General features: G+C 33.3%; 1 long non-coding RNA gene across 9 annotated transcripts in view; it reads right to left on the bottom strand.

Moving 5' to 3' along the window:
* Positions 1-19,768, bottom strand: part of LOC144287958 (uncharacterized) — a 74,269-nt gene that overhangs the window by 21,083 nt on the left and 33,418 nt on the right. For 4 of the 9 annotated variants that reach the window (XR_013355835.1, XR_013355836.1, XR_013355839.1 and 1 more), the window contains exons 2-5: positions 18,597-18,749; positions 17,157-17,252; positions 12,474-12,693; positions 10,323-10,377 (exon numbers count right to left, since the gene is read on the bottom strand). This is a non-coding gene — a long non-coding RNA (uncharacterized LOC144287958). Of the gene's footprint in view, positions 1-7,551; positions 7,633-10,322; positions 10,378-12,473; positions 12,694-17,156; positions 17,253-18,596; positions 18,750-19,768 lie in introns of all 9 variants that reach the window. The other 5 variants (XR_013355838.1, XR_013355840.1, XR_013355842.1 and 2 more) reach the window with 3 other exon arrangements.

The raw sequence follows: 19,768 nt of genomic DNA, 5'->3' as shown, positions 1-19,768 counted from the left end.
CTCCAGGATCAGGCCCTGGGCTGAAGGCGGTGCTAAACAGCTGAGCCCCCCAGGCTGCCCTGTAAGAGTATTTTTAAAATCCAGATTATTCAAGAACAGGGATGGACATGATGTAGTTACCTCTGGAGAGGGAGAAGAGAGGACAGTACTGGATGGTGTATTGGCTGCATTTGTGACTCTTTTTTAATTTAACAGTATTCTGGGAAGGAAAGTAAAATATTTACATCAGTTAACTTGCATTGTATTATTTTTATACAAGTTTGCGTGTTTCAATGTTTTATTTTAAAAAGAAAAAACAGGGGATCTCTGGGTTGTGCAGCGGTTTAGCGCCTGCCTTTGGCCCAGGGCGTGATCCTGGAGACCCGGGATCGAATCCCACGTCGGGCTCCCGGTGCATGGAGCCTGCTTCTCCCTCTGCCTGTGTCTCTGCCTCTCTCTCTCTCTCTCTCTCTCTCTCACTGTGTGCCTATCATAAATTAAAAAAAATAAAAAAAATTTAAAAAAAATAAAAAGAAAAAACATTGTAGTAAAATTTTTCAAAGTATAAAGTGTGAATAGTGCAAGAACTATTGATAGTAGCATATTTTGATACCTAATTGAGTACTCACTATGGGACAGCAATTCTACCAAAAATTTTACTTGTATTATTCATTAAATCATCTCAACACGAGATAGACACTATTATAGATACTTTACTGATAAAGATTTTAAGGGTTTAAATAGAAACCTTGCTCATCGTGTTAATTGCTATGTCATTGGTACCAAGAAAAGCAGTCAGCTTTCAGGAAATAAATATTTAAATTCAACCACAAATATTTCATAAAACATAAAGAGCAAGGAATACTTCTAGGGATAAAAGTGAGTACAACAACAAAATATGCTTTCTTAGATCTTCTCTTCAGATGGGAGACACAGATAGGAAATATTGATGAAAATGTCATGAAGAAAAATAGAACAGATTAAAAAAGGCAACAAGTGAATGAATAAATAAGTGAATGAAAATGATTCATAAAATATAGTGTTTGGAGGGATGGTACACTTTGGGTCTCTTGCACTTTTATATGTGTTCCTGGGTGTGCCAGACTGCAAACCCAACGCCACTAGGCTTTTTCTCATTCTGAAGATTGGAAAGTGAGGTAATGCTTCTCCCTTCCTTCAGCCAAGGATCAGGCTGTCTGACTAACTGGTATAAAAGCAATAGATTCCCCAAACTCAGTGTTCTTCAGCTGTGATGCAAATCCATTGCTTGTGTAACATCCACTTGGGTTTATCAGGTTGCCACAGTGAATGAGGAGCAAGAATAACTAATGCAAATATACTAACACTTATGCTCATTGCTGTGTTGTGATAATAAAGACCATTGTTTCCCCCTGAGAATCTCATGTTATCTGCTGACATGCATGAAACAGTAACAGGCCAAGTTTGCTTGTAAGTAGGATAAAATCAAATTCCAGAGCTAAAATGCATGGCTCAAGGTCTGTCACCAGGAGGATTTCTCTTTACCACTGTTCCTCAGGGCCAAACTAGAATTTAAGCTTGAGAAATGTATTTCTTGAAATATTCCTTACAGCTTTCTGCAAGTTTAATGCTCTATGATTGGGAATACTTTAGCAAGTTATACTGGGACCTTTGGTGGCTCAGGGATTGAGAGTCGGCCTTTGACTCATGGTGTGATCCCGGAGTCCCAGGATCAAGACCCTTATCGGGATTCCCCTGAAGCGCCTGTTTCTCCCTTCTACCTATGTCTCTGCCTCTCTCTGTATCTCTCATGAATAAATAAAATCTTTTAAAAAAATGTTATTCTAAATTCCTAATTGGGCAGATTCCCAATAAGAATTAATTAATTGAGAAAATTCCCAGTTAGGAGATCTATTTATTTATTTGTTTGTTTTATTTGTTTTGTTTGGAAAGAGATGGTCAGAAATAAAATCCTATTATGCATGGGCTATAGCTACTGATTTGGCTGGGTAGTCAGGGGTTTGGATACCAATGGAGAAAAGGGAATATCATCCAAAGACTCTATATCCTTTTTTGGGGAAAGGCCTAGTATCTTATAGGTGGAAATATTAATTTGTTATTGTCTGTATTTAAAATTAGGTGCTGTTTAAAGAGATGTGTATGAGTGCTAAATCAGAGTAGACTAAAACGACTTGGCCGTTTGTCAGATTAGCTTAGGTAAATTATGTGCCCCAGATTTCCTTTTCTAGTATGTCTGGGTAGGATGGACTATAAAAGATACTCTCTAGTTGTAAATTCTTAAAAGTGAGATTAGGACCTTCTTAGTGAGAAAGAGATACCCACTAGTATAACAGCTTTGGCCCGTGTTTCTGTGGTTCTCACCTGGTCATGACATTTCCAACTCTGAACCTGCTGAGTCAGTATCCATATTTGAACTTGTTGGGCAAATATTCACAATTGCTTTAGCATCCAATTCATATATAACATAATATAATAATATAATATAATATGTTATATTATATTATTCTCCCCCTAGTTCTATTGTTGGACCCAGCTAATATAGTATTTTGATACCACAACTGATTCCAGAAGAACAGAATCCTAAAGATGTGTTATTTAAAATTTTTTTGGATTTTTCTGGAATTGATTTTCCAATTTGATTATACTTAAAGACACTAATGGTTCTGTTTCCAGTAGTAAGGAGAGCATTGATAGCCCACCATATGGTATGAGAAACAAGTTTAGAGTATAGCCTTTGGATCCTTTTAACTGATTACCTATAGAAGATGAGGCTCATGCGAGCCCCTAAAAAGAGAATTTAAAGAGCTATTTCAAATAAATTGAAGAGTTTTGAATCAGTATGTCTGCTTTTACTGTTGGACTTGAAAAAGCAAAATATTATGTTCTAGAGAGGGCCACATGGCAGGAATAATAGTCTCTTGGATCTGAGGACCCACTCCTACCTCTACATGGAATTAATTGCTGCCAGCAACATGTGAGCTTGGAAGACAACTCCAAGCTTCAAATGAGATTGGAGCCTTTTCCAAGATCTTGATTTTTAACCTGTTGAGACTCTAAACAGAGGACTCACCTAGTGTCCAGACTCTTGACTCAAAGAAACTGAAGTAATAAATTTGTATTGTTTTTCTATTAAGCTACTAAGTTTGGGTTAACTATTGTGCAACAAGAGAAAAGTAATATATAAAAAAGAAAACAATGATATATCTAAGTGTTAATAATTAGATATTATATACACATATAGGGCAATCATGTGTAAATTCAGATACCACATATACATATGTACATGATATGTATATATTCATAGAGAATGACTAAATATGCATCACATTCATTTTCTCCTCCTGGCCAAATAAGTAAGAGGCATGCCCCAATCACTTGCATTTGTACTGGGGTTATGTGACTGGGTTCTATTCAGTAGAATAAGAGCAGAAGTATTATATGCAATATCCAATTCTGGCCATAAAATATCTTTTGAGATATACCAAATTCTCTCCTGTTATGGAAGAATAACAAATAATAAGGTTCTCCTGAACTCTGGGGTACCATTTGTAGATTAACTCTGGGTTTGGAGAAGTACTGGACTTTGCAAAGATAGACACTTTAGTCAGGTTAAGCCAAAGATTTGGGATTGTCATGCAACTGGCATTAATTTATCCAGTCTACTACAGTGTATATATGGTTGCCTGAAAGACAATATGATACTTTGTATAATATCTGAGTTAGAAGTTTGAAAGTTGAGGTGGCTCAGTCAGTGAAGTGTCTACATTCAACTCAGGCTCTGTTCTCAGGGTTGTGGGATTGAACCCCGAGTTGAGTTCCCTGCTCAGTGGAGAGTCTGTTTCTCCCTCTCTCTCTCTGCCCCTCCCCTCTGCTCACTCTCTCTCTCTCTCTCTCAAATAAATAAAACATTTTTTTAAAGTTTGAAACACTGTAAAATACAACTTTCCCATTTGTGAGGTATGTGGCTTTGTGTAGGGTATTATGCGATTACAAAAATATGTATGTTAGCACATTTTTCTTTATCCTTCCCTTCCACTTCCTTTTCCCCTCTCCTCCTTCCTCCTCTTCTCTCTTTTTCTTTACCTTCTCCTTCTTCCACACTTTGTTCTATTTGGATTTAAGACTACATAATTCTTACTGATTTATCTTAAAGTTCAGATTCTTTTCTCAGCCAGGTCAATTATAGATGAGTCTATAAAGACACTCTTTATCTCTGTTAGATTTTGGTTGTTATTTGCAGAATTGTTACTCAAGTCTTTCTGAAATCTACATCTTTTCATTCAAATGTATCATCTGATCATGTGTATTATCTACCTTTCCCATCAGAACTTTTAATGTATTGTTGTTTTTAATTCTGTGTTAGTTCCATCATCAATGTCTGATCCTAATACTACCTTTTCCTCAGTACACTTGTTCTTACTTTGTTTTTGTTTTTTTTTTTCTTATTTTGAAAAGAGAGCATCTTGTAGTAGAGAGTAGAGAATGAGATAAAACACTTTTTAATGGAGGTACAATTCACATACCATTAAATGTATCGGTTTAAAATGTATAATTTAGTGATTTGTTTTAGAATCACAGGTTGTTCAATCATAACTGCTATCTAGTTCAAGAACATTTTTATTACTTCAAAAAAATTACTGCACTCGTTAGCATTCATTTACCATTCCTTCCTTTCCTCTTCTTGGTGAACTAATAATCACCAAGAACTAATAATCTTTCCTATCCTTTGCTTTGCTTATTTTGTGCCTTCCATGTAAATAGAATCATATAATGTGTCCTTTTGTGTCTTTTTTCACTTAGCATGATGTTTTCAAGGTTAATTCATGTTGAAGGATTTGAGTATTTCATTTATTTTGGTAGATGAATATTTCATTACATGGATAGATAATTTCTTTATACATTAGACAACCACTTGGATTGTTTTTCCTTGTTGGCTGATATGCACAATGCTTCTATGAACACATTTAGATGTTTCTTGTGTACAATATGTACTTGTGTGAAACATGTGGATTCATTTTCATTTCTCTTAGGTATATGCCTAGGAATGGAATTTCTAAGTCACAAGATGACTTTACATTTAACTGTTTGAGGAAATACTTTCTACTAGCAGTACACATGAAGTACAGTTTCTCCACATTCTTGCCAATATTTGCTATCATCTGTTTTTAATTTTAACCATTATAATAGATACAAAATGAAATTTCATAGTAGTTTCAAATTACATGTCCTGAATGACTAATGATGCTGAGCATGTTTTCCTGTGCTTATCAGCCTTTTGTAAATCTTCGGAAAAATTCCTACCCAAATCTTCTGTTCATTTTCAAATTCACTTATTTCTCTTTTGTTGTTGAGTTTAAAGACTTTAAAATTATATTCTGGATACTAGAACCTCATCAGATATATAATTTCCAAGTATTTTAATATATTATATAAATTCTCTTCACTTTCTTCATGATGTTTCTTTAAAGGAGATTTTTGAGAAAGTCCACTTTATTTCACCTTTAATTGTTGTGCCCTATGTGTCATATATAAGAACATATTGTGTAGTCAAGGTTACAAAGAATTACACTGTTTTCTTCTGTTCTTGAGTTTATCTTATATTTAGATCATCGATCCACTTTGAATTAATTGTTGCATATGGCATGGGATGAGGTCCAATTTCATTTTTCTTTTCTATTTTTTCTTTTATTTACTTATTTTTTTTCAGTTGCCGGAGCAACATTTGTTGAAAAAACTTATTTGTTATTTTACAATTGATTAAGTAAAATTATATTTTACTTATTTGTCAACATACAATGTAATATTAGTTTTCGATGTACAACATATTGATTTGACCATTCTATATATTACTCATTGCTCACCAGGTTGAGCATAGTCACCAACCTGTCAACATAAAACGTTATTACAAAATTATTGACTAATATTTCTTATGCTGTACTTTTCATCTTTGTGACTTACTTTATAACTAGAAGTTTTTACTTAATCCTATCTATTTGGCACATCTCCCTACCAATCTCCCTTCTGGCAATCACTAGTTTGTTCTCTCTCTATAAATGTCTGTGGGGTTTTCATTTGTTTTTGTTTTGTTTTGTTTTCCACATAAAAGTGAAATCATATGGTATTTGTCTGATTTATTTTACTTGGCATAATACCCTCTAGGTCCATCTATGTCATCACAAATGGCAAGATCTCATTTGTTTGTATGACTAAGTAATATTCCATTGTGTGTATACATCTGCATATATACATATGTATATATATGTATATATATCACACCTTCATTCATTCATCTATGGAACCATACTTCGATTGCTTCCGTATTTTGGCTGTTGTAAATAATGCTACAATAAACATAGAGATGCATAAATCTTTCCAAATTAGTGTTTTGGGATATTTTGGTAAATATTCAGTAGTGGAATTACTGGATTATGTAGTATTTCTATTTTTAATTTTTTGAGGAACCATCATATCTTTCCCACAGTGGTTGCACCAATTTACATTCCCACCAACAGTGCACGCAGGTTTTCTTTCTTCAATATCCTACCCAACACTTCTCATTTCTTGTCTTTTTGATAGTACCCATTTTGATTGGTGTGAGGTAATATCCTTTTGTGGTTTTGATTTGCATTTCCCTGAAGATGAGTGTTGTTGAGCATCTTTTTATGTGTCTATTGGCCATCTGTATGTCTTTGGGAAAATGACTGTTCAGGTCCCCTGCCCATTTTTTAATTGAGCTTTTTGCGTTTTAGTATTGAGTTGCATAACTTCTTTATATAAAGGACTATCTTATATTCTTTCTCTATTGGATAGTAAAAATCACTGACTATAAAATCTATAGGTTTAACTTCTGGAATTTCTATTTCATACCCTTGATTTATAAACCTAGTTTTATACCAGATCCACACATTCTTGATTGCTATTGCTTTGCAGTAAGTTGTAAAATCAGGATGTGTAAGTCCTCTAATTATGTACTTCTGTCTTAATCTTGTTCTGTACAGAAAATTCAAAGCGTCATTTGAACTTCCAGAGGAATTTTAAGATCAGGTTACTGATTTCTGCAAAAAAGACAGCTTGTATTTTGTTAGGTCTTGTGTTGAATCTATAAGTCAATTTGGATAGTATTCATCTTAAGAATAACAAATATTCAAGGTAGGCATCCTTGTCTTGTTTCTGATCTTAGGGACAATTTCAGACTTTCACCAGTAAGTTTGATACTAGCTTTGGTTTTTACCTAGATGCCGTTTATGAGGTTGAGAAGTTCCCTTCTTTTCTGAGTGTGTCAAATATTTTTATCATAAAGGGGTATTAGATTTTATCATATAATATTCCACTGTGTGTATACACATATATATACACACACCTATATAAACATAGACATATACACATACATACACACACATATCATCTTCTTCATTCATCTGTTGATGGACACTTAGGCTATTTCCAAATTTTGGCTGTTGTGACTATTGCTTCAATAAACATAACGGGTATATACAAATGTTGGTTTTACACTTTTGAAATTTTATTTAGCATTTATTGTCATCTAAGTGGTCACATATATTTGCAACCTACTTTGCTTTGATTTCATCCTTGTGTTAAGTATCAAACATTAGGAAAATGTTCCTCATAAGCCTGTATATCTCATGTTGCCTTCTAGAAACAAAGCTCTATTAGATGTAGTTTAAGTACAAAGGACTTAGCTCAAACTATTAATTTATTTCCCCATGTACTTATAGATTAACAATTACTAATTGTTCAGTAGTTTTAAAACTATGATTTTTTCATTAATGAGTTCACTTTAAAAAGTATCAGTTATTACTGTATTATTTTCTTTAAATGACAGAACACTAAATGAATGAAAAATAGCAATTAATATTTGTATTCCACCAAAAGAAAATTCAGCTACTATAATAATTAATGTTTGTCACAATTTAAATCACTTCTAGCACCCCAAATTAGAAAAGTAAAAATCTGTCTAGTTATATTCTGTTAAGTATCTTCCAGGTTATCACAATTAGAAACATGATATTCTGGAGATATTTTCACCTACATTTTATTATTCTACCATATGTAAGAGAATATCTACAATTTCCCAAATGAGATAGTGAGATAAGAAGCAATCATCCAAACAGATGTGTTTTAAAATGGTATCTTTTTTCTTTTTTTGCAAAATAGATATTTTAAAGATGTACATTGAAATAAGGTAAAATCTTAAGACAATCAGAGATTTAAGGGAGCTTAGTTAGAGAATACATGTTAGAAAAATGTTGGCTCCGACGCAATGAAACACATTTTGAGTTTTAATTTTGGATTAGGATTTAGTCTTAGATCAGACTGCTATTGCAAAAATCACCCACTGAGTGAATACTACTCTGTGTGCTCCACAATCACCACCATCCCACAAAGTGCGGAAAGGCACTATGTTTTTTTAGATTATTGAACTTTCATTTTTTCACACCTCCTTCATATGCAGCTGGAGTGGCTTAAAGCCTCAGTAATAGGTTTGATTCATTGCTGCCGCTATGAAGACTCGGTTTTCATATTTTTAGATCTTCACTAACAGGGATAAAATATATTAAGAGCTCGTATATTTTGGAAGGCATTTTGAAGTATTATTGATCCTTTTAAATATTTATTTATTTTTATTAGAAATGTCCATATTTGGAGGAATGATCAAGCAATGCATTATATTGTATATATTAAAGTATGTGAGTATATATTATCATGTATCCCTGAGCACTTTAAATTTGGTGTGCCTTATAAATACATGTATAAATATAGTTCTATATTGTATTTTACATATATCATATAATAGTCTATATATACATGTATGTCTGTACCAATGTCGTCTGTGTATGCATGTCTCTGTATGTCTCTGTGTGCATAACTAATTTAAACTCCCATGGTTGGAATCAACTTGCATTTAGATGTAGTAGTGAAGAAATATTAATCCAATATATCAGTTCCTATCCCAGTCAGCTACACATCTATATCTAGATATACAGATAGAAACATGTGAATTAACTCAGTGAAGAACAAAAATAATGTATTTTTTCTTTTGTACCACAACTTATTAACCCTGTATTCTGTAAATATTTGTCAAGGTTAAGATTGAATAATCAAGGCACAAAATTAATGATTATATTTTTCTCTTCTCTAAATGTACTTATTAATATGCAGATTTTGTGTCTTCAGGAAGCATTCATAATTTATATTCTACAAATCATTGTGACTGCAGACTCTCCTAGTTAAGGATTTCATTTAAACATTAAACTTTAATTCCTGTTTTAGTACCTATATATATATTGAAAATAAAATTGTGATTGGAGAATGATACCTTTAACTATTTAATCTAAGTAGTTAACCTAATGTATACTTAAGACTAAGCTAAAATGTTTTCTTAGGTTAACATTTGTGAGCTATATTGCATTAGGATGTGTTCTATAGTCTATAACTTCTATCATATGTGTTTTATGTGAATTATCTTACGTATATGTTCATGTCTAAAAGTGTGTTATAGTCACCCTGTAAGGTGGGAGGAGGCACCACCACACAGAATTAGGTTCAAATGTTAGAGCTGATGATGCCACACATATACCAAGAAGTTCTGAAGAGATTTATTACTTATATATTAGGCTTCCTTGCAAGAATAGTACAGACCCTTAAACAGGTCTTAATATGATCTGAGAGAGCAGAAGGGACAACTGCTTTGTCTTTTATTGTAGTTGGTGAGTAGAACTGAGGAGAGTGCCCAGGTGGGCAGGATTTGCATATTTTTAACACTAGCGCCATAGGAGGGAACACCAATTCTCTCTTATCAGGCCTAGCTGTGGGAAGGAAGGATAAGGAGGGATGGTAGGGTTTGAAATCTGTCAACAGTCAAACATCCAAAGCAGAAATCCCATTTTTATTTAACTACAAATAGCATTCATTAAAATAGTTATTGATTCAAAACATGTAGCTATATTCTTTATAATGAGTAATATAGGATAATTCATGGATTCCATGCATCATATTTTAAGCAAATGTAGTTGAAGAGCTCTGTCTATCACTGTGAGACTCTGTTTTTAACATAGACAGTATGTCTGTCTTGTTCACTGCCAGTCTGCTTGGCATTTTCCAATTTTCTTAAGCATCTCTGAGTTTTGTCTTTAAGAAATAAAATTTCATTATTCCAGTTTCTTACAGGGTATCACCATCATATGGGTTTTCACTCTTATCTATGTGGCATTCTTTCAAAGCAGATGGTAACACTAATGTACATTTTCTCTTCAACCTAAAATTATTTTTCTTGTCTTTTCATGTCTTTCATAGACCTCCTAATAGGATAAAAATTGCTTTACCTGATGGATATTACGGTGATATTTCCACTTCTTCAAGATATGCCAAACATATCTTCTGGGCAGTGCGAAAAAAAAAAAAAAGAAAGAAACAAAAAAATCATAAATGTTACACAGGATATCAAAGTTGCTTTTCTTCATTCATGACTTTTTTCCTTTTTTAACTTTCAAAATTTATGAAATGTGGCTTTTTAAGTGCCCCCCCTTAATTAGGCTGCCAAAATATAAGTTTTAAAATAGATATTTTATAAACCTATAAAAACTATAATAATTTTAATGAGTCTATATAATTTATTTATGGTAACGTTAACTGTTAATTAGTTTAAATCATCAAAATAATTATTCAGAGATAATTATACCAAACTCTTGTTTTTATGAGATTACCGTCTCCTAGACATACTTGTTTCATAATGTATACTCATATAATTTTCAGAAAATGTCAAGGAGATATTATTCTTTTACTCTATAGTGTTAATAATGATAATTCTATATTCCCTAGCATTTTCTTTATCAACTCTTTACCTGAAGTGTCTTTAATTAATCTAATAGAACTAATACCAATACTTTTTGGAACGTTAGCCTGTGTCATTGAATGAGCCATTGCCCCTTTCCTCAGAAAGAATAATGGACTACACATGAATCAGACTAAAATAAGCAAGCAAATACATAGGATTTTCTAAATAAGGAGGTTTATGAACAGTATTTTGCTTGAATGCCAAGAGAGGATTGCACTAGTGGAAGAGTCCTACATTTCCATACAAAATGTGGATTGCATGGCTATTTGAGATTGGATAAGAGAAGGATACTAGTTAAGATTATTAAGAAGATGGGTTCTGCCGACCAATGCATTGAATAAATCTACTGCAGACGAGTTATTCAGTAAGCAGAACCACAACAGGAAAATTCTCAGTCTCATATATCCCACATTGAAGCTCCTCATGCATCCTTTCCATTTCACTCCACTGTCCCTGAAGGGAGCTTCTATCAGATATGTTGGGTAAAATGGATCAGATGTTGAATCAAACCTAAACATTTCTGTAATTTGGTAGATTCTAGTATCATGAGAGAGGATGGTTTTAAGGACATGATAATTAAGGAAATAAATGAAGACAGAACAAATGTTTTCTTTGTATTTTTATTTTCATTAATAGAGCACCACTTTAATGGGAAAATTTAGGAAATTTCAGTTTTAAAACAGAGTCAGGCAGCCTGTTGGCTCAGCGGTTAAAGATTTTATTTATTTATTCATGAGAGACACAGAGAGAGAGAGAGAGGTCACAGGCAAAGGGAGAAGCAGGCTCCATGCAGGAAGCCCAGTGTGGGACTCGATCCCTGTTCCCCAGGATCAGGCCCTGGGCTGAAGGTGGCGCTAAACTGCTGAGCCACCCGGGCTGCCCAAGAAGTAGTATTCTTTACATAAAAAGGTGACTTAGGTAGAAAGAGGAATGAATATGGAATATTGGAAACACATAGGCAGTTATAATTCAGGTGCTTATTACTTGTTTTTGTTTCTGGAATCAGGGTATGAAACTTGATAGTTGGTCTGATGTTCATGAATTTGGTGCTTAAATTTTAGAAAAACATATGGTTTCTCACCATGAGCTCAGTGATGAGCACATTGAAGTTTAGTGGTCTCTAGGACCTCCAGGCAGTTGTAATGTACTTACCTCATTCTCAGAACATTTGACTTAGAAGTTTGTAATACCTCAAACTATAGCAACTATGGTGCACTGAGCTTGGTGGACAGATACATCTTTGTAGTGAGGGGAACATCTTGTATATTATAGAATGTTTAGCAAGTGTCAATGGCCTTAATCCACTAGATCCCATTAGTACCACCTTCTATTTGTAAAAAATAAAATAATAATAAAATAAAATAAAATAAAATAATTCTTAAAAATTCTGTTGACATTACCAAATGTTCCCTGTAAAGAGGGACGGAATCATCCCTGGATGGGAACTACTGAGCTAGAGTAACAGTGTAATTCATAGGCACATGGGTAACTGCCATGTGATGACTAAAGAATGAGAACACAGCAAAGAGCAATACTTTGAAAAAAAAAAATTGAAGGGTAAAGAGAGGTGTCTTAGTCTAGTTAGGCTACTATTGCAAAATACCATAAGCTAGTTGGCTTATATATAGCGGAAACTTACTGTTCACAGTTTAGAGCTGGAAACCCAAGATCAGAATGCCAGAATGTATGGTCAGGTTCTGTGGAGGATCCTCTTCCAATTTGCACATTGCTGATTTCTTAATGTATCCTTACATGGCAGAAGAGACAAGGGAGCTGTCTGGGGCCTCTTCTGTAAGAGCTCTAATTCCAATCTTGTGGACTCCACCCTCATGAGATAATGATCTGCAAAGGCCTCCTAGCTAAACCAAAGATTATTGGTATTAGTTCTCCTAGCTATCACATTGGACATTATATTTCAACAGATGAATTTCAGAGAGGACACAAACATACGGACTGTAACACAGAGGAGGAAGATTTTCTTCTGAAAGGTGACTGAAAAGAAGAGCATAGAGTCAAGTATGAGACAGTTGAGGACAAAGGGTAACACAAAAACCAAAAGTGAAGAGAGTCTTCCAGAGGCCAAAAAAAAAGAGTTATACATGTTAAGTTAGAGATAAGACTCTTAAGAAAACTTTTTAATAAAAATGTGATTTAAAAAGAGCTATGCTCATGTCTTGACATGACATGATGATGATGGGAATTCATGTGAGGAGGTAACCAGTGTTGATAGGGGGGAAATTTTTCAAGAATATCATGATAATTTTAATAGCATTGAAACACTTAATTTATAATGTTTAATTATTTTAAGTGGCATTCTTAAATCCTAAAATATGTCTGCCTTATGAGAATAATAATGCCAGGTAATAATATTCTCAGAAATAAGTAGGAGGAAATCATAAACCGCTTCAGTGAGCATTTAGGTGGTATATAAAAATAAATGTATTTTTAAATATTTTTTTTGAAATGTTGAATTGGCTTTTAAAGAACAGATAACTACAATTGAAGAATATAAGCTAGAAATATTTCAGGTATCTATTTTATGTCAGAAAAGATCTGGCTTTAATTATTTATATTTCATTTAGTAGAATTGATATAAGTAGTTCTTTTAGAAATCCAGAAAATAAAAAAAAAGAAATCCAGAAAATTTCGGTATAACAAACACATTAACACTTAATGTGCATTTTTAATGTGCATTTTTTTGTACTCTATTTTATGAGAATCAATTTTGTTTTAAGAGAATGACAGAAAAAATACTTTGTCGATGAACTACCAGAAAAAGAGAAAATTATACATATCTAACACCACTCTTCATAGGGGACAACGTAGCAATGAAAACATGAAAATTTTCCATAAAAAAACTTTCCTTTGATTTGGAGAAGCAGTGGCACTAAGTATGACACGAATCAAAGACTTCTTAGCCTCTTTAATCCTAGTTAGGGCCTTCTCTTTAGATATTGAAATGCATTTTCATTCCAAATTTTCTAATTCTCCCCTACACATTTGGCTTTATTCTGTTGTTATTGTTAGTAGTGATTGGGGAAAAATATATTGTGTACAACTGTACATTTTCTGCCAATGCAATATGTGACTATCTCATATGAAAATGTCTTTGTTTACATTTGTGGTAGATAATCTTCCATTTTAACTACACTTTGCTGTGGAAAGGAAGAAGCTATACATTTATCTTAGTTTATAAACAGTATTTAACATTACGCATGCTTCCAAAATCATTTAAATACTGTATAAAATGAATTAGTATATGGTTTAGATTCTGTATCAAAAAGATTTCATATTTTGTTGGACATCCAATTTCTTTTAAAACCATATGAAAAATTTACTCTCTTATAGTCAGCTTTCCTACTCAAATATAATACAGAAAACTTTTTCATAACAGGGGGAATTTTTAATATTGACTCATTATATCATATTAGATTCAGGGAGTTTAAATCATAGAAAAGCCCAAGAAAGCTAAGATTGAGATATTAATTAGATTGGATGAATTTAAGCAAATAATGGATTACAACAGGCATGTAATTACTAAAAAAAAAAAAAAAAGAAAAGAAATGGAGAATATGGAAACCAGTGTATGAGCATGACTATTTTACTCCACCTGTGAATACTTAGGTATACAACTGAAATGAATATAGAAATACTCATTTTAGGGACTCCTGGGTGGCTTAGTGGTTGAGTGCCTGCCTTCGTCTCAGGTCATGATCCTGAAGTCCTTGGATGGAGTCCCACATCAGGCTCTCTGCATGGAGCCTGCTTCTCCCTCTGCCTCTGCCTCTGTCTCTGCCATTCTCTCTCTCTCTCTCTCTCTCTCTCTCTCTGTCTCTCATGAATAAATAAATCTTTTTTTTAAAAAAAGAAATACTCATTTTATATTTTTAAATTCCCTTTTTTGTTATGCTTGGTATGGAACAGTTTTACATATTAATCATTTTATTGTTTTTCTCTTTGCATTCTTTGCCTATTCTTTTTCCTTTGGAGATGTTGGCCTTCCCTGAAAGTAATTTAGATAGCTAAATCAGGAAAAAAAAAAAAAAAGAGTTTTCAAGTGAGAATAATCTGTATAAGCAAAGAAACAGTATAAGGAATGAGCATTATGTACTAATTGGAGAGTGATGATGTTGGTCTGACCAAAATCAAGAATGTGCATTGATAGAGAAGGAAAGTAGTTGGATGGGGAAGGGTAAGATCTAAAGGGTCTTTTAGAGGGGAGAATTTTCCAGATATGAATCAGTGCATATTAGAGCTATAAAAAAATTTACAATAAAAAAAATGATCTAAGGAAGATGATCTGCTAGTTTATAGAAGTTTTTTAGAAAAGAGGAAATCGTAAACTGGGAATCCAGTTAAAGAAACACCTATTGCAACAATTCAGGATAAAGTTTAGTATGGTCTAGAATAGTGTAGTATAATGGTCACCTAAAACATATCCTCATGCTCATCTCTGGAACCTGTAAATGTTACTCTAGAAAGGAAGGTAAGGAGGGAAGGTGGAAGGGTAAAGGAGAGAAGGAAGGGAGAAAAGAAATTATTTATTTTATTTTATTTAAGTTCAATTTATCAATATATAGTGTAACACCCAATGTGGGAGAAAAGAATTAAAAAAAAAAAGACTACATATTAAGGATGTTGAAATATGGAGATTTTGTATTATCTGTATTATCTGAGTGGACCCTAAATGTAATCCTCCTATATTTTTATAAGTAGAGGGAGGGCAGAAGGAGATTTGACATTCAAAGAGGAGAAGGTATTATGACCATAGAGGTAGAGAATGGACAGGAACGATAGCTTCTAGAGAGCAACGAATGATTCTGAACCCTTAGGCCTCTGAAGAGACCATGACCATGCTGACAGGGTGCAGCAAAACTTATTTCGGTCTTTGGTGTCCAGACCCGTAAGAATGAGTCTCTCTTGTTTAAGCTCCCATTTGTAGTAATTTGTTAAAGTCATTTTAGGAAACTAATATCAATGGGATGTTATTTAATTGCTTATTAGAAACAGTGTTCACAATCTCATATTGCAACCATGGCATTAAGGTACTATTAAAGCATGTAAGAGCAGATAGTTTGAAATATATCAGATATTTTAAATCCCAATGGAAATAATGAGCCTTAACTCATATAATTATCATGAAAAGTAAATAAGAAAGCATATGTAAAATACTTTACAGATGATAAATGTACCCCAGATGATAATATAATTATTACACTATTTCACATCTGTTTTTATTTCTAGACACTTCATTTCACATAGACAAAACTAGGCCATATTAATCTCTTTATTCCACATACTTATCATACACCTGATGTTCAGCAGATTTATTTCTGAGAAGATAGATGGATGAATTGGTATAACGAATAATAGCAATAATATTTTTCAGAATTTGTTTACAAGCTAATATCAGGTAGAAGATAAATATTTTATTTTTTCCCGTATTGTTTGACCTCAAAATGTCATTTGCTAGTGGTAGTTTCAAACACAAAAAGAATGCTTTAAATGACTATTTAGAATCATCCATTGAAAAAAGTGTATTTGAGTCCTCGGAATTTACTTAGTTTTGTGAATGTTAAATTCTAAGGTGGAGGGTGTAATAATACCCAAATAGAGAGTCTGATACCAGATTGAATAAAACAATTCTGATCATGTAAAAAAAATGTGGAAATAGTTATAAAAATACATACCAAAATTATGTTGCCTTTAGCACCACTTCAAATGATATTTTGCTGTGTTTATAATGATTAGATTTGTTTCTGGAAAATTACCAGATGCTCATAACATTAAGGTCAATTCAATGTTTATTCTGTGTTGAGGAGGCCATGCATCAATTCCAATTTTCTATATTCCTTCTTTAGGCTCTCGCTTGCACTTGATAAATTTTCCATCTACTGTTAGATTTCTAATTAGTAAATGTTTTGCCAACAGTGTACATAGCAAGTCTTCACACAGCTAAGATTTCCTCCTGGTGGCTCTCCTAAGTACATTCCCACCATAAAATGCTGCATGTAGGCTTCATGCATGCATAGTCTCTGTGTTATCACGTACTTGCTTGTTCAGGTTATTTTATTATAGATTTACAGATAATATTATGAAGCACTGCCTTGTCTTTTTCTATCACCTGTCCACATAGTGCTGTGCAGTGAGTGTTATCTTATCATCTGGGTGAAAATGTTGTTAAGATCAAAAACAACTTTTTCAAGCTGTTAAAAGCCACAACCAGTTATCTATAACAAGCAGATGGGGAGTAGATGAAGAAAATGATAACAGAACTATACTTCAAACAATTTAGGTATTTGATAACTAACTTTATCATTACCATATATCTTTACTTCATTGTCATACCCAGTTTTTCACATTCATTATGCCATGTATCTGCTGCTCTGAAGAGACTAACATGAATGGAAATGAATATCTGAAAATGGAATACATTTTTTTAATGTAGTCACATTGCTTTACACTTAAATATCACACATTAGAATTATTTCTAAATTAGATTAGACTTCCTAAAAAAGGATGATTATACATAGTCTTATGCAAGTCTATACAAAAGTTTGTAGTCCCTATAGAGATTTTATTAGAAATTATGGATTATAAAAAATTCACAATGGTGTCCATAATAAAGTTCACTGTACCTTTATTAAAAGTTATTGAATTTTTGTGAAATGAAATTTCAGCAAGGCAATAATATTTGGTGATTATCAGAAGAAAATAGTTTAGGGATCCCTGGGTGGCGCAGCGGTTTAGCGCCTGCCTTTGGCTCAGGGCGTGATCCTGGAGACCTGGGATCGAATCCCACATCGGGCTCCTGGTGCATGGAGCCTGCTTCTCCCTCTGCCTGTGTCTCTGCCTCTCTCTCTCTCTCTCTCTGTGACTATCATAAATAAAAAAAAAAAAAAAGAAGAAGAAAATAGTTTAGAAACTTGATTGCCAATTATGAACTATTTAATCCATAAAGCTCACAGTGCATTCCATCATTTTGAGTGTTTCATATTTCTGTTAAGGAAATTAGATACTACTTCGCCCAGCCAGTCAAAATAAGCAGTTTCATAATACCAAGGTAAATTCCTTTATGTGGCTTCAACCTCATTTTTAAATCTGCTTGAGTCATTTGTTTGAACTGAAATAAAGTCATTTCAAAAGAATGTTGTCACAAGATCAATATCTTTGAAACTATGGTTTGGCTGTGACTGAGCATTTTTGTAGAATCAGAGACTATTATCTTGTGATGGGATATCAAGTCTGCTGACATTTACTTTCAGTTTTCAGCATCACCATAATATAGTTTTGGTGTTACTGCTCATTAAATATTACATTAACACCTTTGATATGTAAAACATTATTAATATGTATTAATTGGATTATTTATGAACATATGCACCCTCAATATTATTTTCCTGCTCAATTTCACACAGTCTAGGAGTGTTATAATAAGAGAATTAAGTAAAATGTTAATTGAGCAACAATTACATGAAAAATTCATAATCTAGGTAAAGAAAATAAGGTGTGGGACCCTTGAGTTCATGATCTCACTGCCTGAACACCAAGGGGATGAATCTGATGTGACCATTAACTAAACATTACTATCCTCAAATCTACTTTGTAACTCAGTTTTATTACTTCCACTCTCCTAAAAATGCTTGCTGGCACGCCACTGGTGTGTTTGGAAATCTCTGTCTCCATGCTGAATACGTAGGCTGCAATCCTAAACCTAACTTTGTTTTGGAGCAAAATTGCATTATTATGGGATTGGTGATACCTAGCTATTGAAGAAAATACAGGCCTCTTAGATGTCTTTATTCTCTGCTTCAGTATTTTCACTTATCTCTTTCATCATGCCCTTCCAGATCAGGGTCCTCTTCTGCATGCATCCTTATGTCCTCTTCCGCGTGCATCATCTAGAATTTCCATCCTGTTATAACAAAAACCCCATCCTCATTCTCATCATAGAAAAGTTTCTCTCCTTCCTTGCATAATTAAAACTTGAGTGTCTCCCATTGGTGTCTTTCTGCAGACTTGTCAATGAGAAACTATGTTTTCTCCCATAGTCTGCTTCATAAAGACCCCAGAAGTGGAATTAGATTGCTATTATTTGCAGCCCACTATTTCTCAATTCACACAGAATAAATTCTGCTTCTTTGGGATTTTATGCAGGCTCATTCCATCATTTTCATTATGTGCTGTCCTTGACACCTTTTAACTTGTAGCATCAATTTTCTACATTCATTGAGAACATAGGTAAAAAGGATTTCAGCTTTATTCCCTACAACTAAGTATGTGGTTACCCAGGACCACTAAAATCTATCTGGAATACTAATTAAAATATGAAGGGAGAAGTTCTTGGGCTTTGTTAAATGGAGTTGTTTTTCACTTATATTCCATAACAGTGATCACACTCTGTACCTTTTTAATGTAAACAACCATACCACTTTGAAAATGTTAAAATTCATTAGCCAAATATTTAATACAATGTCTTGTTTTTTAATGGTTTTCTTTCTTCACCTATGGAAACTATTCTTTAACTTCTCAAGGCCTTCATTCTCTTACGTTTTTTTGTTTGTTTGTTTGTTTGTTTTTTGTAATTAAAGCCTCTTATACTTATAGAAGGTCTAAGTTTTGTGTGCCTAATATGCAACACATTAAGTTTTACATAAGAAAATGGGAGAAACAAAGTCAAGAAAGACAAGAGGCCTATAACATGTTCATGGGATCTTGAAAAGATTGAAAGAGAACATTTTGTTGAGAAGAAATTGATAAATTCTGTGGACATTTGTGTTGGGCTTGGTATAGTAAAGGAACAAAGTATTTCAGGCATGGGTTTAATGAAGAGAAATGGTTAAAAAAATTTGAAGAGCAAATGCACAGAAATAGTAATGTGAATACTGTAGGAATAGATAAAAAAGCAGTAGTGGTATCTGATCAGAAGGCTGC

This window comes from Canis aureus, chromosome 17 (assembly GCF_053574225.1).
Source record: "Canis aureus isolate CA01 chromosome 17, VMU_Caureus_v.1.0, whole genome shotgun sequence".
Lineage (NCBI taxonomy): Eukaryota > Metazoa > Chordata > Mammalia > Carnivora > Canidae > Canis > Canis aureus.
This window is presented reverse-complemented; position numbering and strand designations above follow the sequence as displayed.